The sequence below is a fragment of the Callionymus lyra genome, chromosome 4, assembly GCF_982586985.1.
Source record: "Callionymus lyra chromosome 4, fCalLyr1.hap1.1, whole genome shotgun sequence".
Classification (NCBI taxonomy): domain Eukaryota; kingdom Metazoa; phylum Chordata; class Actinopteri; order Syngnathiformes; family Callionymidae; genus Callionymus; species Callionymus lyra.
The window spans coordinates 25,675,903-25,699,748 of record NC_141821.1 but is presented as its reverse complement, the minus strand read 5'-3'; the positions used below and the strand labels follow the sequence as shown (position 1 = coordinate 25,699,748).

Below are 23,846 nucleotides of genomic sequence, written 5' to 3'. Positions count from 1 at the left end.
GAGTTTGGGGGCAGGAGTGGAGTGAGAGTATCTGGATGTTCTGTTCCATGTTAGTCTTTGTATCTTTGTCTTTGTTGTTTTTCTTTGATCTATGTTCTTTGTCTTTATCTTAAGACTTAGATTGTGTAATTATTTCTCTTTATTTCTCTTGTTCTTATTTTATTTTGATTTATTTTTTTATTTTTTATAAAAAAATGCTGTATGTATTGGCTACTGGAAAAAAAACATTTCCCGAAGGAGACCTCATGAGGATCAATAAAGTTTTACCTTACCTTATTAAATTAAAAAAATAAAAGTTTAATCCATAACATGCAAAAAGAGGAACACGCCTGATCGAGACGAATTACTGTAACATCAATATATACACTTGACAAATATTTTGAGGAAAATATTGAAAACAACCCTGCAGATGTCAAGCTCATCAAATGAACACATTTCAGAACAAAATAAAAAAATATATTTTGGTAGAACAAAGAAATGGCTAGAAAGATTTCATATGGCTTGTGACCAAAATGATCACAGTTATAATTATTTGCAGCTTAAGGTTTTCAAAAAGTACATTATTGTTTTAATGAGAAGAAAAACCCAAAATGCGGGTGTTAAGAATAGCGTACTTTTTGTAAACAATTCAAAGAAAAGCACACTTACAGTCTTCTCTGCTTCAAAATAAAATAAAAAGGCTTTGTAAATAAATGTAAATTACAGATTAAAAAAAGATATAATCATACGGCAGAAGTCTGGATGACTTTCGTTCATAATCGTGGTTTTAAACACATTTTTATTACATGTAATGTCGTTACATAAGTGGTGACTGAGACTGAGCCGTGCAGGATTTATTAGAGAAAGGCTAATGATTTTTCGTGTTGCGGTCCTTAAACCTGGATCATCATCTGATCCATGATCCACAAGATTCATTTAGTAAAGCGTTTAATATTGTTACGACCTAAACTGAACGTGTGTCATGCATGTCGTGTATAAAGTCGAGATGAATAGACTAGACTTATTCATCATCGATGGCCGTGGAGTCAGTTGTCTCACACACACAACTGAGCTTTATGATATTGTCAAACAACTTATAAAATGTTTTATTAACCCTTTTAATGCCGTTTAACGCCCATTTCCTCTGGTCAATTCTGAAATGAATCGCTTTATTGTTTTCCGAAAGGGAATGAGGGTTTTTGAGGAATGAGCCGCCTCACGTCCGGCTGTCACAGGCCTGACACTAATCAATCATTGTAGAGTCAAATCAAATGTATCTTCAGCATCTGAAGTCTTTAACCTCTTTCCCCCACAAAAGCCGTGACCGAACTCTATCAAAATTATGATCTGAAGCAGACACACAATGTTTTTGTGGACAGACACAGCAGGACTATTTCAAGGCCCGGAGATGGAACCGGCTCAATTTTGATTTGTAGATTAATAGACACTTAACTCACTGTTGAGTCACCCGGGATAACATCAACGTCATTGCTTCTTGTTTCTGACGGCGGTAAAGGAAAGAAGAACAAATGATTGAGAGAGTGACAGAGGATCAATAAATCACTGAGGAACATGTGGTGAACTGAGTGGAGAGAAGAAGAGATTTAGGTTGCTGGATGGAGGATGGAAGATGGATAAACATATAAAAAAAATGATGGATGAATGGAGGGAGAGAGTTGTATGGAAGGAAGACACTGGATTAGAAGGAGGGAGAAGCAGGCAATTGGTTGAATAAACGAATGGACGGATGGGTAAATGAAGAACATATAAATAAAACTGGTTAGATCCATGAAAAGAGGATGCACAGATTAGAAGATGAACGAGTGGAGGAGTTGTGATGGCGACAGATGTGATACACTTGAATAGAGGCGGTGATCTGTGTGACTCACTGAGGGGGTGAAGTGCAAAGACCATGCTTGACTTGCGTGTCAAGCATGGTGCAGCAATTAAAGGAACACTGATTAACCTTTGCTTTATCTCAGGGTCAAGGTGACCCGTAGGCCCGAAAACAAATGTTTGTGGTATACCTTGTGTTGTCTCTGGGTTACCTTGACCCTGAGATAACACGGGGGTTAAAATGATGTTGATGTAAGAACGATCCTTGAATGGAGGAAAACATGTATACAGTGAATAGTGATTCATTTATCCACCTGGATGGTGAACGAATGCCCTGAGAAGAGATTTAAGTCCCTTTTTTTTGTACTCTAGAAATATAAAATAACACAATCATAAAAGCAGGACGAGTGTGAAGCTGTTTTTGACGGCATTACTAAGGTTTAAAGTGGGTTGGCGATTGTAAGTAGGTTTGTTAGACAGCTAGCTGCCTTCAAACTCTCCAACCTTCAGGCGTTAATGTGACCTTTACTTCAACTCTCTTGCAAAACAGGATCCAAATAAAAAGTATTTAACAGTAACTGGTAAACAACTCTGGTAGTCCTCCAATTCTGACACATCTGTGCCAAAGTAAATAAGATGAACTGTAATAAAACTGTAATAAAAACACCTACAGCAGACGTCTTTTAAGCGGTACATGAACTAAATGATGCACAAGTATAGGAGGGTTGTGGAGGATGCCAACTCACCTGAGGCCGTATCAGTGTTGTGCCCTTTTCTAAAGCGGTGACCCAGAAACTAATCCGCCCCGTGCTTGTTGTTGTGGATAGAATGCAAATCCTACCTTTGACATAAATCCAGAACGAGACGTGCCGGGTCACAGTTTAGTTTCGGGTGTGAGCCGTCGGTGCTGGTTGGTTTTCAAGATGCCACTGAGCTTTAGATGACTACATCTATTTATTTAAGAATACATGAATTTATGGAGCAGAACAAAACCAATAAACTTCCGGCCTTCCTCAAAAAGGTCTTGGGTCCTGTCAGCACGAACAGTGTTGTACATAAATTTGTATAATAAGAGCTCTGGTTGACTTGAACCGTGAAGAAAGTATCCGCAACACTGAGGTTGTTTCAATCTCGATACACTGATACGATATGATCGCGACACATGGAAACTGTCGGTCAAAAGGCTGCCATAGAAATCACTCCTTTTCACAATGTGATTCAAAATGATTTGCTCATGATACGTAATTATAAGAGGATTGCTTTTCAAGTGATCATTTTATATCGTTGGTTGTATTTTTAGAATGAATGAGTTCAGTCATCTTTCTTATCTTTTCAGTGGAGGAAAACAAATAAATGAAAAGCATTCATAATTCAATATGTTCAGACAGAGCATTCAACTGTATTTAATTAAATTATAGTCTCTGTATTTATAATTATGTTAAATCTATTAGATTTTAGTTATTACCGTTATTACGATGTGCAAATGATATGCAGAACATGCCAGACTGATGTTCTGGACTGATTATTCATGGAGTTACTGACCTGATACCGGCTTTAATTTCATCTTACAAAGAAGGAAAATGATAACTTCTGCCAATAATATCAAAAACATCAACTAACTATCTCATGTGGGTGGGGACGAAGGGATCTTCTCACCTAGGTCCGACATTGGTTGGCAGATTGAGTGAGTCTTGTTAGGTCTAACTTCAAGCCTGAGAAAAATGAAATACTGCCACAACATTGAATTGTCTTTTTTGTGACATTCAACAGCTCCGTGTTTTCCTCCTTCTCTGTTTTGTAGAACTTCTGCTCGCGTCCGTCCCTGGGGTGGTTCAATTAGGTTTCCTTGGAAAAACTCAGGAATCAAAGTAACCATTGTATTTGACGATGCAAAAAGGACTCGACCTGATGCATCCCGAGTTGACCTGCCATAAAAATCCAGATTCAGCTGCTTTGTGCAATTTTGTAAGTGCATCGATGCAAACTGCTACTTCGCTGCATCTCTAGTGAGCGTGTATTAGTTGCTGTAGCTTCGGGTTCAAACTAAATATGCATGGTCCTATCACGCAATCGTAGTTCAGCCCACAGCCTTTTGACCTGAGTCTGGCTCAACTGCAATTCCAAGAAGGAACGACCGTGGACTGGCTTTAAAAAGCGTTTCATTTAGAAATGGAAAACACATTTTGTTTGAAATAACATCAGTGAGTGACGAGTGAAAATAAGTAAAATAAACGAAAGAAAACTTTTGTTTCAGAATCCTCGTTCCATATAAATAATAGTAAAACACAAGCTTACACATTGGCACAGAGTCTCTAAAAGTTTGGACACACACACGTACAGAACATAATCATCGGCATACAATCAAATATACAGTACATAGATGCAAGTACACAAACATCTTGCTGCTCTTGCTGATTCAGCGCTAAGGTCAGATGTATTTCCATGCGCTAATATTTTGTATTTTTGCATTTTGAAAGACTGGTCAGTAACTGTTAAATATATTCTGTAAAGGCAAATCGACATTTCTCAGACAGATGTTATTTTCTATCTAAAGAAAGTTTGAAGGGAAGTTAATGATCTCTCTCTGCAACACAATCAAGAATAATAAAACCCATCGGCTGCTGTCCAGAGCGATGCATCAGACTGACAAGGTCAACTCTTAAACAATATTATAATTAATAATTATAATTATAATAATAATTATGATTTGGATTTGATTCGTATGATTTGGCCTGATTGATCTTCTGTGAATCAACACACTCACATAAGTCATTCAAATATATTTTCTTTCTTCATGCAGATTGAAAATATGTCTTTTTTTCTCCTTCTCACATGATTATTCTGATATTTCACAGCTAGATCATCAACATGTTGGCGATCAGAGAAAAGAGGTTTTCCATTCAAACGACTTATCAAGCAAAGTAATACTTTCAAAGAATACCCCAGTTTACCAAGTCTGATTTAAGATTTAAGTCTGTTCTTCTCATCCTTGTTTCTCCAAGTCTGCATGAAGTTGAAAGGCTTTTTTACTGCTTTAAAAGTTACACTCTGAGTCAAGACAGCAAATGGAGAAGTCAGACGAAACTTTTCAAACTAGAGCGCTCTGATCTGACGTTCCGCCTTAAAATCAGAGTCTTCTGACGTGATGTTTGTCAGGTTCGAGAGCTGTCGGTAAAACGTAGAAACAGAGTAAGACATTTTGATGAAATATGAATCTGGAACACGGCAAGGCAGCTCTATACATGAAATGATCGGATGTAATAAACATCATACATAATTGAAAGATCCAGAGTGAGTACTTGAAATCTGATTCTATATGTGTTTGCCAGCGAAGATGAATACAACATGTAGAGGAGAAGATCCTATAGAAAATGTTCTACAAAAGTTAATTGTTATGTTAAAGTGATAGTTCACCCAAAAATTCAAACTTCACTCATTTCCTACTCACATGTCTACCATGTGTTGGGATTATTTTAATAGTAATCTGTTCATTTTTAGAGTTATACACAAAAATGGAAATCACTTGAATGGAGAAAATAAAACTCAGTTGTCTTTATCTTTCTCCAAAAAGACGCTTAAAAAAATCCAAATACCTCCATGGTGCTCGTCTGTAACAACCCTGTTGTGTTCAAGCCTCGACATGAGGAATTGTTAATAGAAAAACAAAAATAAGTCTATATTTTATATTTTAAGTCGGTATGTAGCGGAAGTTTTCATTCTCTCAGCTGAAAGTCTTTCCTCATTCAAACATATTGCACAACAGTGAGTGTCATTTACGCTGATGGACTGCTTATGTTACAGAATTCAATACAGGATGTACATTACGGACGAGCACCATGGAGGTATTTGGATGTTGTCTTTATGGACAAAGATGAAGACAATCAAGGTGAACTGACACTTTGAGGTAAACACTAAGGAGACCTCATGGTGCGGATTGAATCCTGGATTGTTGAGATTGTCCATTCGCACGAAACAGATTGTCCTGATGATCACTTTCCTATGTTTGTAGAAAGATTAAGAGCAGCAGCGTGTGACACTTATTAGTGAGATACACTTAGTTCCGTGACCGAAGCCAAAGAATTTGACTCATTTCTAAACACACTGTTTTCTGTGTGGTCTAAAGATCCAGCCTTGACGTCGGGCAGATGAAGAGACACAAGTAGAGCCTTGAGGGGGATTGAAAAACATTTTTTTAACCCTTTACCAGCAAGGTTATGTTTGTGTCTGTCTGTTAGAAGAATAACCTAAACATGTGTAAATGTTGTGATTAAGAATAGAAGGTTGGGGGGGCGTGGTTGGCTTAGGCATGGAGTAGGTCGCGTTTTCTTTGGCTCCCCACCCTACGTTATTTAAACTACTTAAATTAACTTTTATCCGCACTTATATTCTACGAAACAGTCGACAAAGATTGGGACTATGCCTAAAAGCAAGAAGAAGAGTCAAAAAGTCCAGGAAATTCGCTCTGGTAGCGAAGACGAGTGCCAACCTCCGGAGCTAACGGACGCTAGCTCACCTAGCTCACTGAGCCGAGGAGAAACACCTGAAAAGACTGAGGCTCCGGGCTCCTACTCGCTCTTAATGGACGCTATTAAACAAATGGAACATTCTATGAACGCAAGGTTTGATAGTTTGGAGACTTCGCTTAAAAGTGTTAAGTCGGAGGTAGCTGCTAACACTTCTCGCATTGTTAGTCTCGAAGCAGCGCAGGAGGAAAATGGAGGACGCTTGTCGGAGCTGGAGAGAACGTGTACTGCGCTGCTGAAACAGAACCGGGTGTTGAGCGCTAAACTTTGTGACTTGGAGGGTCGTTCACGGCGACAGAACATCAAGATTGTGGGGCTTCCGGAAAACATCGAGAAGGGCAACCCCACTTCATTTGTCGCCGATATGTTGGCGAAACTACTGGGAGCTGACAACTTTCCGGGCGGCGTTAAGGTGGACCGGGCTCACCGCATCGGCGCGCCATCCGGCGCATCATCCAACAAACCACGCACGATGATCGCCAAAATACACCACGACCCTGTGAAGGAGAGGATCATCCACACGGCGCGGACGAAGGGTCCACTTAACTACGAGGGAAATCGGATCAGCATCTTCCAGGACCTCGCTGCTGACGTCATTAAGGAACGGAAAGAATTTGACAACGTCAGGCAAAAGTTACGTGAAGCTAACGCCCGGAGTGGATTTCTCTTCCCTGCTCGTCTCATCTTTACTCTCGGAGGTGTCACAAAAGTTTTCAACTCGCCAAAGGATGCTGACAAGTATGTTGACGATCACATGAAAGCTGCTGCAGCTGCTGCAGACTAAACTTGGTAAAGATGAACATCTTAAAGACTTGTTTAAATTGCTGTTCCTTAAAATAATCTTCCTGTTATATATTTTTTTGCTTTGTTTGTCATAGTTAACTGACTAAATCGTTATTTGTTATTAACAAGAATATAGTGTTAATATATTCATTAGTTGTTCTGTTTAATTTCCAATGTTAAAAACTGGGTTATTGATTTTTTTTTTTTTCAAGTTAATTTTAAAGTAAAGTTGAAAAAAGAGGGTGGGGGTTGCCATGTTTATGTTGTATTTGCTCTATTCTGTTGAATAGCCTTAGGACACACAGTCCCGTTATCATGGGTTTTTCTTTTCTTCTCCTTTTTGTAGGGGTAGAGGGATACAAGGGTTGTTCACTTTTTTTTTGTTTTTCTTGTTTTAGTTTTGTTTTTCAGCACTTACTCAAATTTGTGTACATCAAGATCCAACATTTTAAACATTACATGCAATGATAGGGGGAACTAACATTGAAAATAACGTCAATATATGCTCTTGGAATGTAAGAGGTTTGAATAACCCGGTTAAGAGAGCAAAAGTGTTTTCCCATCTGAAAAGTTTGCACAGTGACGTTATATTCCTGCAGGAGACGCATATTAAACATTCAGATACTTTGAAGTTGCGGTGTGGATGGATAGCACAAACTTATCAGTCAACATTTTCTAGTAAAGCACGTGGTGTGGCAATATTGATTCGAAAAAATGTGCCCTTCAAGCACATATCCACCCAGATTGATCCGAATGGTCGCTTTATAATTGTGACTGGTATGATGTTGACGCTACATGTCACTTTTTTGAATATCTACGCGCCAAATTTTGATAACCCGAGCTTCTTCCGTGGTATTTTCAACTGTATTCCTGACCTGTCCACAACTACTTTAATTGCAGGGGGTGATTTCAACTGTGTCTTAGATACAATAATGGATAGATCTTCATTGCGTCTAACAAATCCACTTGACTCCACAACTGTTTTAAATAATTTGATGAAGTCTTTGAATCTAATTGATATTTGGAGGATCCAACATCCGACTCGGAGAGAGTATTCTTTTTTTTCTCCAGTTCACAAAACCTACACACGGATTGACTATTTTCTCATTGACGGCAAATTAACATCTGCGATCTCCTCATCAAAATATTGCAACATTTTAATTTCTGACCACAGCCCAGTCATTATAAACATTGATTTTGGAAGGAAGAGAGGGTATTATAATTGGCGACTGAATCCAAGCTTACTTAATAATGAAGAATTCTCAAATAGATGTTCTGAAGAGATCAAGGAATTTATTAAATTGAACGATAGGGGAGACGTTTCTGATTCGATATTATGGGAAACTTTTAAGGTAGTAATCCGAGGTACAGTGATATCTTATGAATCTATGCAGAAAAAGAAAAGAACTGTCAGACTAGTTGAAATTGACAAAGAGATTTCTGAAGCTGAAACACAGTATAGGGAAAATCTATCTGAAACTACACTTAAAAATATTGTTAGGTTGAGGCATGAATATAATACAATTATTACCAACCAAGTTAACAGACTTCTTCTCAAGATAAAACATAAACACTTTGAACTCGGGGATAAACCTACATCGTTACTTGCTCGACAACTGAGAGGAATCCAAGCCAGCAGAGCCATACATCAAATTCTGTCTCCAGAAGGAGAGATTTTGACCGATCATCAAAAAATAAATGATTGTTTCAAAAATTTTTACTCAGAATTGTACACGTCTCATACTGAAACAACTGAGACCGAAATTAATGGCTTTCTCAGTTCAATTCCATTTCCGCAATTAGATGACAAAGCCCAAGAAAAACTAAATGCTGATATATCACTACAAGAGGTCTTGAATGCCATCAAAGAATTCCCAAATGGGAAGTCAAGTGGACCAGATGGATACTGCATAGAGTTTTATAAAGCATATGCTGATCAGGTGGCTCCTTTATTGCTTAGAATGTTTAGAGAGTCCATCAGGAATAAAAGACTGCCAGGTTCATTATATGATGCAAATATTTCATTGTTGTTAAAAAAAGAGAAACCAGAAACTGACCCATCATCATATAGACCTATAGCTCTTTTAAACTGTGACCTTAAAATATTGACAAAAGTTTTAGCTACTAGATTAAATGAACACATATCAATGATAATACACCCTGATCAGACTGGTTTTATTCCCCGAAGACATTCTTTTTTTAACGTGCGCAGATTGTTAAATATTGTATATAATAAATGGAGCAAAGATTCCAAGGCTGCCATTCTTGCACTTGATGCACAAAAAGCTTTTGACCAAGTAGAATGGAAATACATGCTATTAACCCTGAAAAAATTTGGCCTTGGTAATAGTTTTGTTTCCTGGGTGGAGATGCTTTATTTGTCACCAACTGCTACAATTATTACTAACTCTGACCGATCTTCTTCTTTCAACCTTCAGCGTGGGGTTCGCCAGGGATGCCCACTTAGCCCTCTACTCTTTGCTTTGTGTATAGAGCCGCTTGCGATTGCCATCAGAAACAGCCAAAATATTATTCCTATACACCTCGGTAAAGTTGACCACCACATCGCTCTGTATGCGGACGACATTATCTTATTTCTGGAGCAAAGTGAAGACTCTATCCCTGTCTTACTTAATATAATTGAAAGAGCTGGTAATTTGTCCGGATACACTGTAAACTGGCAAAAAAGTGAATTAATGCCTTTGGGAAATGGGATAGATCCGCTGTTTTTGAGTCATCTCCCCGTAAAGATAACTGATCAAATAAAATATATGGGAACCATAGTTGATAAACAACCAGATTCTTTGTATAATTTAAATTACCTTAAATTAATCCATCAACTCCAAAGAAATATTGAGTATTGGCGAACACTTCCAATGTCAATGGTCGGTAGAGTAAATGCCATTAAGATGATTACACTGCCCAGATTTTTATATATTTTTCAAAATATTCCAATATTTCTGACAAAGACCTTTTTCAAAACTTTAGATTCAATCATAATGCCTTTTATTTGGGGTTATAAAGCACATCGGATTAGTAAGAAACATATTTGTAAGTCAAAAGAATTAGGAGGTTTGGCTCTCCCTTGGTTTCAACATTACTACTGGGCAGCTAACGCTCACGCTCTCATCTATTGGAATAATGCATTCCCTGGGGAACCTAAGGACACAACACCATCTTGGGTTGCCATCGAACAGGATATTAATGGTACCTCTCTCCCAGCACTACTACACACTAAAGAAGGCAAACCGAAAATTGAGAGAAATCTTAGTTTTATAGTAAAAAACTCTGTGAAGATCTGGAAACAAATAAAAAAAGTATTTAATGTACCAGAAACTTCTAGTTTGGCCCCAATTTGTTATAATCATTTATTCACCCCCTCAAAACTCGATTCGGTTTTCATAGCCTGGATGAAAAAGGGACTTATTTCTGTTGCAGACTTATATATTGACAATGTTTTTGCATCATTTGCCCAACTACAGCAGAAATTTTCTCTTCCTACGTCACATTTCTTTCGCTATCTACAAGTAAGGAACTTTGTTAAAATTAACATCCCAAATTATGAGGTTTACTCCTCCCTTGATCAGCTTGAATCACTCGTATCAACTAAACCTGGAAGCAAGCGATTAGTTTCTCTGTTTGTGAAGTTTTTTGATACTTACATGGCTCCACCTACTGACCGTCAGAGGGTCTTGTGGGAAAATGACTTGGGAACAGAATTGACTGAAGAAATGTGGTCCAAATCTCTTAATAAAATCAACACTTGTTCAATAAATTCCAGGCACCAATTGATACAATTCAAGGTCATACACAGACTTCATTACTCCAGAGAAAAACTACACTCCTTTTATCCATCCACATCACCAATATGCGTCAAATGCAAACAATCAGTGGGAACTTTGGCTCACATGGTTTTCTCCTGTTGTAGACTAGCAAAGTTTTGGGAAGAAATATTTCATATTTATTCTGCAGTTTTGGGGAGAAACTTGGCTCCCGACTCCGGGACTGCCATTTTGGGTTGCTCACAGCAACTGGAGCGTTTAAAAGATTCTGAGACAAAGGCAATTTTGTTTGGAATGGTTTTAGCAAAAAAATTAGTTCTTCAGTGTTGGAACAAAGAAGTGCCTCCTAATTTTCATATGTGGCTCATGGAACTTACAAAGACTCTTTGTATGGAGGCAATCCGCTATGAACGGACAGGAAAAGCGGACAAGTTTCGACGGATATGGAAGCCTTTCTTGGACTATATCTCGGCACAAAGAATGGACTCCTGAAATGTTCTATTTTTCTTTTGTGTACAATGTGTAAGTGTTTGACTGGATTGCCAAATATTGTTTTGTAGGTGCTGTTTCCTTTTTTTTTTTTTTTTTTTTTTTTTTTTTTTTTTTTGTTTGAGGGGGGTGGGGTGATTGGGTTTCTGTTTTGTTTGTTTGTTTTTTTTTTGTTTTTTTTTGTTGTTTGTATGTTTTGTCTCGTTCTCTGAAAAATCAAAAATAAAATAATACAAAAAAAAGAATAGAAGGTTGTGTAGGATTATTCATTTATTGGCTTCTCACTAAAATAAAGAATTGAAATACATTCCTAAATAAATCAACTTCCAGCTGACTCTGAGTGTTGCACGCTAACATCACTGGTAGTTTAGTTGTATGTTTGTGTGACGTGAGCTTGATATTAAAGTTCTCTAAAGAACATTTGTTGAGAAGACTTAAGAACTTTTTCATTTTTTTCATTACGTGCACACCTTTTTAGAAATCCAAAACTATATTCTATTCTCTACAGCCGTTCATTATTGGGTATTTATTTTTCTGTTCAGGACTTGTTTTAATGAAAATCTTTAGTCAATGTCCTAGATATTTCCTACTTAAAAAGAAAATATAAATATTCAGTTTTCTTTTATTTACATTAAATTATTTCTTTATAACCAATTTAACAATGTCATTTTGGTAAACATAAACATTTGATTTACAACTTTATATCAGATTCAGTTATACAGCAAATTTAATAAATGGGCTTTAGAAAAACCATGTGGTTATTCAATACCAACAATTAAAAGAAAAACTGATCCTATTAGTTAGTGGAGTGTGTTTATCTGTTATTTATTTCAATAGAAAAAAAAATGTAGATAACTTTGTTTTTATTGGCTACTGTGAATACAATTGAATTGAGGCAAACAACTTGATCTGGAAACCGATTAATTCTATTTACTTGAATTTAAAACAGTTAACAAAAACGATCTACTTATCGTTTTGTGTGTGTGTGTGTGTTTGTGTTACAACCTCAGCCATACAAGATGCTATCACTGTCTTGACCTGCTGCTGACTGTCTGCGAGTGCAAATGCAGTCAGAGAAAAACATGTTTTGTAAAGTGAGGATTACTTCATATGTGTGTAAACTGGTGCCAGACAGGACACTATGAAACTCGTATTGATTGACTAAGTGTGTGAAGAATGAAAAGAATAAAGGCAGATCTTACCGTCAGAAGTGAATCACACGCTGATTACAAATATTAGATCAACACATGTGAATCTTGAAAAGCATTTTAAATAATTAAAATACATTTTACATTCAGTTTGTAATCTCAATAAATCATTTGGAATGTCTTAATTTTAATGTTTTTTTGGCAAAATATAAAGCTTGCAATGAGTGTAATTCGCTTTTAGGCAGTGTCAGCATTTGCAGTTTGATTTATAATGTGTGGTTTAAGTAACAGAATAACTTTTGAGAGCGAGAACCACAAAATAAGACACATTTTCTTCATCACTATAAATTAAAATAGTGATCAATTGAAGTGTTTGTAGATCGATTGAGAGACACAATTTCAACATAATCCTAGCAAGACACTGGTGGTCTTTCAGCTCAGCTCACCACGACAGACCCACACAGGTCATGAGTGGAGAAGATCTACCGACCCATCTTTTCACCATGAGAAAACTAAAACATTCCTATATTCCTTTTGAATCAACGTTCAGAACATACAGTCACACACTGATGATAACATGACTCAGGACTCCAGACTCTCTGATCAAATCTGCAGCTCACATTTCGGCACAAGATTCCACAACACCTCGGAGGGTCGGGTGGAGTTCACTGCTGGGTGAGGGAGGGCTGCTTTCTCTCGGTGAGCGTCACTCCTTCATCCGCGACCTTCCCTTCCTGACATGATGTCGCTCAGTCGCTCTGATCCATCAAGACGGTGGTCACGAAGTTAACTGCAGTTCATTTTAACACTTCTTTTGTTGGTTAAAAAAAATAATAATGAAACTCTTGATTTTCAGCCGTAATGAGCTTATGCATTACGCATCGATTACAATACAGAGAGATTTAAATTGACTCTAGATGGGTCGATGTAATCTGATTTGGCAATTAAATTGACATCCTGGGAATGTCAATAAAAAGGGATAAGAATAAGCCTAAATAACTAAGTAAATCACGTAAAATAAAATGATCTAAATAAGGATATCAGAACATTTATATCTGTGCAAATATATATACACCGTGTTCCAAATGATTACGCAAATTGTATTTAAGTGTTATAAAGATAACATGTTTTGTTTTTCAATTAAACTCATGGACGGTATTGTGTCCCAGGATCTCTTTGGATGTGACCAATTAGTTTTCCGGTTGATCCCAATGAAGCAAAAACCACTTATGAAGGGTGTTCCACATTATTAAGCAGATGACCATTTCCAAGCAATATGGGAAAGAAAAGATCTCTCTGCTGCCGAAAAGCATGAAATAGTGCCTTGGGCAAAGATATAGAAACCTTAGATATTTCATGAAAACTTTTGTTTTGTGGCTAATTCAGAGCAGACACGGGTTAGTGTAGATAAAGGCACAACGAGGAAGGTTTCTTCCAGAAAAAAACATTGGATTAAGAGATCAGCAGCTAAAATGCCATTACAAAGTATCAAACAGATATTTGAAGCTGCTGGTGCCTCTCGAGTCCCACAAACATCAAGGTGTAGGATCTTCCAGAGGTTTACCGTTGTGTGTAAACCTTCTATTCAGCCAACCATAAACAGTCCTCACAAGCAGAAACTTCTCCAGTGGTCCCAGAAATACATAAAGACTCATTTCAAAAAGTCTTGTTCACTGATGACACCATGGATAGTCCAGATGGATGGAGTATTGGATGGTTGGTGGACGACCACCATGTCACAACAAGGACAACGTCAGCAAGTAGGTGGAGGAGTCATGTTTCTTGGCAGAATCTTGGGGAGAGAGCTGGTCGGAGTTTCTGACCGACCACTTTCTTCCATGGTACAAAAGGAAGAACCGTGCTTTCCAGAATCATCTTCATGCATGACGATGCACCATCTGAATGCTGCATGGAGTACCTCTGCATCATTGGCTGCTATGTGCATAAAAAGAGAGAACCTCATGGGGTGGCCCCCATCCTCCCCTGACCTCAACCCTATTGAGAACCTTTGGAGCATCTTCAATCGAAAGATCTACGAGGGCAGGAGGCAGTTAACATCCAAACAGCAGCTCTGGGAGGCTATTCTGACATCTTGCCAAGTAATTCAAGCAGACACTGTCCTAAAACTCACAAGGTCAATGGATGCAGGAATCATGAAGCTGCTTTCACATAATGGTCCTATGTTCAAATGTAACTTGACCTGTTAAGATGCTTTTGATTGAAATAGCTTTTGATTTCAGTAACTATGACCTGAAAATTAAAAAAAATGAGCATTTTCAGTTATTTTCATCATATAAAATGTTATAAATCTCTGTCGTGCGTAATAATTTGGAACAGTGCATTTTAAGTTTTATATTCTTAAAAGAAAGCAGTTATCTTTTGGATGTTTGTTCAATAACATTAAAATTCATTAAATAGCATCGATGACTTGAAAATTATGCTGACAGTCATGGATCGACTATTTAGGAAAATCTGAGAAAAATATAATTTGCGTAATAATTTGGGCCGCAGTCTAAATATAGAGGAATATATATATATATATAGAGTTTCTAAATAAAAATCTTTCCAGACATGGGAAAGCAGGATGGGAAAAGATCTCATCTGGTTCTAAGTCTCCACTTTTTAAACATGTTGCGTCGCACAGGTGAAAACTATTCATGATTTCGAAATAACAAGGCCGAGTAGCTGAACACCAGGTCTGCGTCAAAGTCAACAAATCTAATATGTTTTCTTCTCTTCCTCCGCAACCATGGAGTGTTTTGGTTGTGGTGAAGGAGGAACAACTGGTCAGAGGTTTGCGTCGCGGCCGCCCTGACTTAATCTCAGGCCACAGCAAATCAAGGGTATATGGATTTATACTTTCAAAGGTATAAGGCAGGATCTGGCGAAGAAAAAAGGGGACAAATTAAAGTCATCCACTCCCTGTACTCTGGAAGTGAACTGACTGAACCTGGCAGATCAGCGAGAGAGAGCTGGGGACTTTAGTAAAGAACTTTATAAAAGTTTTAACCTGGGGCAAAATGTACTTTTTAATTACATTTTCAGCAGCACATTCCAGGCGGAAAGACGCCGAGAATTGGCGGCCTCAGAGTGGAGTGGAGCATTCTGGGATATAAGTGCTCTCGACTTGATGGACTTTATCAACAAGAGTATGGATTCAGGCTCTCTTCCTCTGCACTGTAGGAGGGCCGAGGGCCGGGCTTGGACCCTACTGCTCATGAAAGAACTGTACGCCGACCAGATGGTCGAGGTACTGGCTGTATGAGGGCCTCACACATACAGGCAAAGGGTCACTGTGACCAGGTCTACTGTTTATGGATGACATTTATAGAACATTATCTCCTATAAAATATATGTTTGCTACCACGGCTTGTAGAATTGCTTCTTTGCTTGATCAGAGATTTCAATTCTTAATGGGATTCTTTCCATTTAAATCCGGCCAGCAGAGTCTATCTTGACAGTATATTACTTGAGCTATTTAAAATATTATGTATTTAAAATATATGTATTTATTCTATTTATAACATATTAGCACTATGTTTAACTTATTTGTATTTATACTTTATATTAATTACATTAATTATTATACGCAATATTTATGTTATTTATTATAACATATATATATATTCTGTTTATATTATATTGCACTATTTTTTCACTTATTAATATTTATATTTATACTTTTTATATACATCTCTTTGCTGTGTTTTTTAACGGTTGTCAAGCAACGAAATTTCGTTGCCAGTTTCACTGCTGTGATTTCTGTTCAATGACAATAAAATAAAGTCTAAAGTCTAAAAAGTGTCAAGTCTATCTCTCTATACTGTTTGATCGAGTATGCCTGTTCTCTGGGGACACCTCTGCCTCCTGTTGTTTAGAACGAGTTGTGTGTCGGTAATATCCACATTTTAGCACGGACTGACACACACCAAATGGAGTTGTGTGTGTTAAAAGGATGAAAGTAGCCCACTTTCGATTCAGGGGATTCAGCAAACTTTAGGTCTATCTCTGATCTTGGATTGATTTCAAAGATTCTGGAGAAAGTTGTTGCTCGTTGGCTTTGTGAGTATCTCCATGATTGCAGTTTATTAAACCTTCCAGAATGGTTACAGGAAACACCACAGCGCTGGTCAAAGTTAGCAATGACCTGCTGATCGAGAGATACACGTCAGCTCCCCTAGAGGCCTCATCCACCCATCACTAATGTTAAGGTCCTTCAATGCAAATCTACTAGTTATACCACAAATCTCTAAATGAAGACACTGAGCCTTCAGTTATCAAGCTCCTCTGGTGTGGCACTAATGGCTTCAGTCCCGTGGGCAGACACACTCTCTATGTTTAAGAGTCTTTGATAAAGCCTATAGTTATGCTAAGACTCAATTGAAGGCTGTCCTCAGAGAATGTGGTTCTCTTTGAGTCCTAAAAATTAAATGTTTACTCGTCCCATTTGCTGATTGATTTGATGCTTTCAATAACCTTTTATTGAAGTAAAACATAACATTTAACTGAGAATTTCAAGGCTTGGTCCCTGAGGGACTGCAAAGGTGGTTTTATGCAAAGCCACAGTAATATCTTCAAAAAGAATCTGAACCTTCAAACTTCTTGAATAGCGTCTCTTCTTGTCCCCGCCTCTCTTCTTAAACACACAAGTGAACTGTCACTTGCGTCACTTACTGTACAACCAAAAGCTGCTGTGACACACGGCCAACAAGAGAAGAGGAACCCTGCTCAGACACGCACAGAGATGCCGAATGAAACAAATCAACTGGAAAATGATGCTCTTGTACAAACAATGTCCCTGCTGTTGGTTTATAGAAACACAACCAGTTTAATGGCTGCAAACACATTATGGGGCCCTTTCGTGTGTGTGACGCATTCGGCGAACAGTGCTCATTTACGTTTGCTCATTTAACCAAAGAGACTTTGAAGGAAGCTCAACATATTTTGTAATACTCTATATACCCATTCTCAACCATAACATGACTTCACAAACCTGTCAACATATCCAACCATTTTAAATAATTAAAGACCACTCTCAAACTTATCAGTGTTAGCAAAAGTCCTAGAATCCCTGGTTAGTGAGCAAGTTAAAGATGATGTCCATACTCATCAATTACTATCAATCAGGGTTCTGAAAAAATCAAAGTACTACCACTGCTGATATGAAGGTTTTAAATGACATAATAGAAGCTCTTGATAGCAAACGGATTTGTGTATCTCTCTACATTGATTTATAAAAAGCATTTGATACTGTGCACCATCACCTTTTAATACAACAACTTAGGAATTTCGCTGATCACACTATGGGCTGGTTTGCCAACTACCTCACTGATAGAACACAGGCTACTCATTTTGATGGATCTACTTCCGAAATACAAACAGTGAGTAAGGAGGTTCCCCAAGGTTCAGTTTTAGGACCACTGTTATTTACCCTGTACATTAATAGCCTTGGACAAAATGTCCAGAATGCATCTTTCCATTTTTATGCGGATGACATCGTAATTTATTGTTGTATGTCCTCACTTAATAAGACTTTTGAGTACATGCAAAGTGCTTCGGATCAAGTGCAGGCTCATCTTTGTCAACTGAAGCTTGTTCTCAATGCCGATAAGACCAAACTTATGGTATTTTCAAATAACAAAAAGATTAAGATAAATCACAATATTTTAACTTCCCAACGTCATGCATTTGAGGTGCTGTCTTTTTAGAAATACTTGTTTTTTATGATTGATGACCACATTTCTTTTATAATTCACATAAAAAACCTTGTAAATAAACTGAAACTAAAGTTAGGTTTTTATTTTAGGAACCAATCCGGTTTTCGCTGGAGGCTATGGAGATGTGTTGAACATAAATTCATCAGCTCACTGTCTAAAGATGTTGGACACTGTATACCATCAAGCCTTGAGGTTCATCATACTGGCCTTCACTCTCTATGCGACGACTTAGTTATTGGCATGTTTTTATCTATAAGGCGATTATAGATAAACTCCTGTGTTATCTGTCAATATATTTGTCTCAAAATTGTGTCCCTCATGGGTTAAGGTCTAAGGATACAGTGCTTGACAAGTTTGAGAATCTAGTGACTTATAACAAATTTTAGGGTGTTGTCAGGAATTTGACGCAGGACTCTATCGGCAAGTGTGAATGTTTTTAGTTGGTAATCTTTTATCTTTTTCTTATATTGTACCAACGCACTTAATACTGTATGAAATTGTTCTTTATGTGTAACTGTGTTTTTCTGTCCATCCTGGCCAGGTCTCTCTTGTAAAAGAGATTTTTGTCTCAATGAGACTAACCTGGATAAATAAAGGATAAATAAATTAAAATTGTGTGCAATAATTGCTGTAGAAAAACAGCCAGGGACGCAACAGGAGAGCTGGAAGCTTCACTTGTTTACTTCTTTTGAATCAGTCGGAGTCCAACTGCATCAAAACAATTAACATACTAAGAAAAATAACAACAAGAAGAAAACATTGAAGTTATAAGTTACTAGAGAGATGCAGGGTTTAAAGAAACATGGATGGTAATCATTTCCCCTGCGGAATATCATTTTATGGTTTTGTGTCAATAGGACAGTTGTGTTCCAGATTACCATCAGGATCTGGCACACAAGGATTTGTCCCGGCTTTGATTAATTGTTGTTGATTTAGTCTGTCGTCCGTGAACATCTGATCGACTCTTCTTTACTCTGTTCTGTTACAAAACATGAAAATTGTCTCATTTCCTATAGACACAACGTGAAAAACACAGCTTTATTATTTTATTTTGTCCTTCAATCTCTAATAAATCTCTTCCTTTGTTGCCTGTTTTTTTCACTGGTGATTGATTTTGTTTTAATCTTTGCTCAAAGAGCCACAGGAACTCAGACTCACAGAGAGATGAGGGAAACTCTAGTGAAAAAAAGAACAATATAACAAGAATTTCAAATACATTACAAAAATGGAGACTCTAATATTGAAGCTCTTCATTATGGTGACAACTAAAAAGTGTATGAGGTCTCATGATACTCCGTGATTGTTTAATGATACAGTGTCTTGTTTGTAAAATGCATTTAGATGTCACTCTCTTTAATCCTTGGCTCTGAGCTATTAATTCAATAAAACCTGGCATTAGTTTCACTGATAGTGCCATCTACTGGTCTTTCAAACCGTATCATTTATCACAGAGTTATCTATGGAGAGCAGTCATTGAGACATTACTAACTTCATCAATAACTAGGACATTACCTGGGCTGGGGACCGATAATGGTCCGTTAGAATTTGTTACATCTGTTCTATTGATTATTACTGTCCCAATGGTGTTTGGATTAAAAAATATATATATATTTTCTCTGAAGTATCATTTGCCTGAGACTCTTTACACACTTGTTTCATTCTATTTTACATAAAGAAATATTATTAAATTATTTAACCTTTGAACTAGTGGAAAAATGTTTTATTTTATGATGGTCGGTCCACAGTGCAAAAAAGATTGGGAACCCCTGCTTTATGCTCCTTGATTCATAGCCATTTTATAAAGAATACAAGAGTGTAAAATGTATTTCTATATCGCTCTACACTGACTCAGTGTGAGTACTCTCATTTATTCGCAGTAATTCAACAAAAAATACGTGCAAACAGGACTAAGAGTGCAGCCAAGGCCTTGAACAAATGCCACTCAACCTCTTGTAGGTCACATAAAATGCCATTTTCAAGAAAATTGCAGAGTTCAAACACCCGGGAGCAGTCTGACTCTGGTAAATGTCTTTTGTGTATCTGACAAGGACATCGAGAGCTGACGGAAAGATTATTCTTCAATTTAAGATTAGCTGTAGTCATAAAAGAGCAGAGCTCAAAATACGCTTTTCAAATCAAACATGGCTGCCATATCCTGGAGCAATGTAAACAATTGATAAACCCTCTGTTGAATTGGGGGCCTTCATAAATACTTGAGCGAGATCTCAGGGAACCAGTATCTGTGAGAACATATCCATGGGCACAATTTGGTGAGAAACTGGGTGACACACTTTCCATATTTTTGCAAGGGAAATTGCTACGAAAAGATGTGTCATTGTGTAAACTCAACTTTTCTTTCTTCGCCACCCCTGAAACATTCCAATAAATTATTCATTAAATCAGAGTAATCCCTGATTGTGTTATTAAAACGCACACTGTTGATATGAAAATGGATTCTTGGTCTGTTCACAAATGTATCCAGTGCTGAGGCAGCAGTGTGTAATGTGTGAGCAGTGTGTAATTTGTGTGATGTACTGCAGTTGTTTTGTGGTGGTTTGATGAAGCACTGGCTGCTGATCACAGTTGGGAGGGAAACTGTCTTGATAAAGCGTCCAGAAGCTTTAAGTACTAATCCTCATTAAAAAATATACAGCAGAAATTGTCGCGAGTAAAGGAAAACAACATAATCTGTTTCTAACATTCATTCAAGGCATATGAAGTGTTTTTTAGGAAATGTTCTGTCCCACTGTAGAGAGAGTGCCGCCAGAACCCTGATGTCGACCACTTTGGAGCTTCATGCTCTGCGATTTTTATCATCATCATGAAGGTTACCAAGAGTTTTATGGCTGTGGGCACAAAGTAGAAATCCTGATTTGGGGGTTATGAGTTTGACAGATGGTCCTTCTGACTCAATTCATCATGAAGATGTTGTGGAGGTTGAGTCCTGATGCTCCTTATGGTGAGTGTTCTTTACCAGATGGTTCAGCCGCTCTGTAAAGGTTGGGCTGTCCTGCTCTGCTCTTTTTTAGCTTCATTTTGTTGTTGTGCAACTTCCTGTTTCCTGTCAGCCTGGGTTACCTGCACCCAATTTCTCTAAATGTGCCTGAAGTGCTGACTTTATCCCCTGATTTTTTGGCCAAGAATTTTGTTTTTAATCCGAAAGTGTGGCCTCTAGTTTGATCCTCATTCTTCCCTTTTGTATTTTTGTGTGTTACATTAGTGTTTTTTTTTCCCTGACTCTTGATTTTGTGATTCCCCCAGTTTTATTCTTAACTGATTGAGAATATTGCACTCAAACTCCCCAAATTAGATTAGATTAGATAAACTTTATTGATCCCTCTGGAGGTCTCCTTCGGGAAATTGTTTTTCCAGCACACAGCAACACAGACGATAGATTCGTAAAACAAACTCAAAAACAAAGTGCCATAAAGTGCAAAATGACACAATCTTAAGATGAAGAAGAAAAAGAAAAACATAGATCAAAGAAAAATAAGAAACAAAAAGGATACAAAGATTAAAATGGAACATCATCTTTTCACCCCACTTCTATCCCAAATTTAGAATCAAACAATCTAATAGCACGAGGAATGAAGGAGTCCCTGAGCCTATTAGTGTTGCATCTGGAAAGGAGCATTCGTGCACTTCATATGCTTCTCTGCTCACTGATGGCAGTGTTCAGAAGATGACTGTCATCATCCATGATGGACAGTAGCTTGTTATAATATAATACCAATATATTATTTTAGTAGTTGGACTTTTCTATTGTTATTGTGTTAGAAAAGCCGATTGCTATAAAAGGAAACAATGCAGTGTTTTCTATGTGGTGTGACAGGACTGAAACTAATAAAATGCTTGATGAAGATTCTGAGTGAGTCTCAAACACGAAAGATGCAAGATAACACTCCTCAACTAAAATCAAAAACATGTACTTTTTCTCTTGTTCAAGGAAGTGAATGGGCACATCGGAATTTTCATGTTATAGGGTTGTCACAAGAGTACAAGTTACTGCCGAAGAAGAAAATTTAGATTAATTATAAAGCGATAAAACCTATAAATGTGTTTTGGAAGTTTGGAAACTAAAGGAGGAAAACACTTCCAACAAACGCTTGATAAACATCCCATTAAAATAAATCAAGGTGAGTGTACCATGTTTCAGTTCACGATATATTATCTCACGTTAAAGTAACGACGAACACATGGTCTATTATTTAAGTGAGAGACACTTCACTACAGCTACACTCACGTCCACGTTTAGAATACTTGACATTAAATTAATGTAACGATAACCTTTTTCTTCACAGTGTGAGTCGAATGACACTGACCAGCAGTAAGAGAGTCACAGAAGTCTTTGAAAGACAAAAATAAATGTGAAAACTTGTTGTTTGTTATGTGATAGGCTTCTTTTTTTAAAACAATGTTATCCAAAAAGTATTGTTAAGTAGGTAACAGTTATTTGTAAAGTGACTTTCTAGACCAGTGTCACAAAGCACTTGAACAATCAAAAGCATTACTCAGTTAAAAATACATAAAAGCTTAAAACTCTGTAAGGCCAAGACACATATGACAAAAACAGGAGTCCACGAAAATTTGGATTCGATCGAGCGACTCAGAATTCTCGCTGCAGAATTGTGTATTAACTGCAGGCGAAACAGCTCCTTCTTGTTTAGACACGAAAATAAACAATAGTCTAAACGAGAAGACATAAACGCATGGATCATAAGCTCCAGATCATGTTGTGACACCATTTTCCTAAGTTGAGTGTTTTTACCTCAGTTGAAGGAAACAGTTTCTTGTCAGTGTTTTGCTGTGTTGAACTAGAGACATGTCTTTGTCCAATACAACACCCAGGTTTCTCAGGCTCAGTTTAACAGACTGACCTCAGTCACCCAAGTATTGACTCAACCCTGGGACCTTATCATCAGGAGCAATAACCAAAGTTTCAGTTTTGTCAAAATGTAGATGCAAAGTGTGTTAACTTAACCATTGTTTGATTTGAAAAGTTTCGAACTATCGAAAAAATGTACTGGTATTAGAATCGACTACTGAAATGTTGGTATCGTGTCAACCCTACTATGTTATTTACGGCCGACTAGAAGCAAAAGACTTTCATCAGGCTTCCTTCTGGCAGTCTGGCACTCGCATGTTTCCCGTCAGCACGGATCACCGTGAGCGCTGCTTGATCTACATGAAACACCACAACTCAATAAGTCTTATTATTCTTCTTAAAACTCTTCCCTTGATTCCTTCACTTTCGTTTAACCTTTGCAAAAGCTGTTTTGCGTCAGAGTTCCCTTCTGGGAGAACGTGAGAGCTCCGGATGAAAAAGCTTGTCACAAAACAATCTGAGGGTCAACGGAGCGTGACAAACGCACACAAGCTGAGACTTTTTCTTCCTCAAAGGCCAGGCTTTTAAAGAGACAGAACAGCCTGTGTTTTCCCGACAACATGAGTTTAGAGCACAGTGTTGGCAGGTGTGATAGATCACCCTTATGAGACGTCTGGTCTAATCAGCAATGCTGACATCAGCAATCTGTCCGCTAATCGTAAACGTGTGTGTTTCTCAAATCTTTTGAAGAAGGTGTTCGGCTC

At 37.6% G+C, this 23,846-nt stretch overlaps 1 protein-coding gene across 1 annotated transcript in view; it reads right to left on the bottom strand.

The window, feature by feature from the left end:
- tmtopsb (teleost multiple tissue opsin b) overlaps positions 1 to 23,846 on the bottom strand; it is a 43,376-nt gene that overhangs the window by 9,203 nt on the left and 10,327 nt on the right. The gene's annotated exons all lie outside the window — the stretch shown is intronic.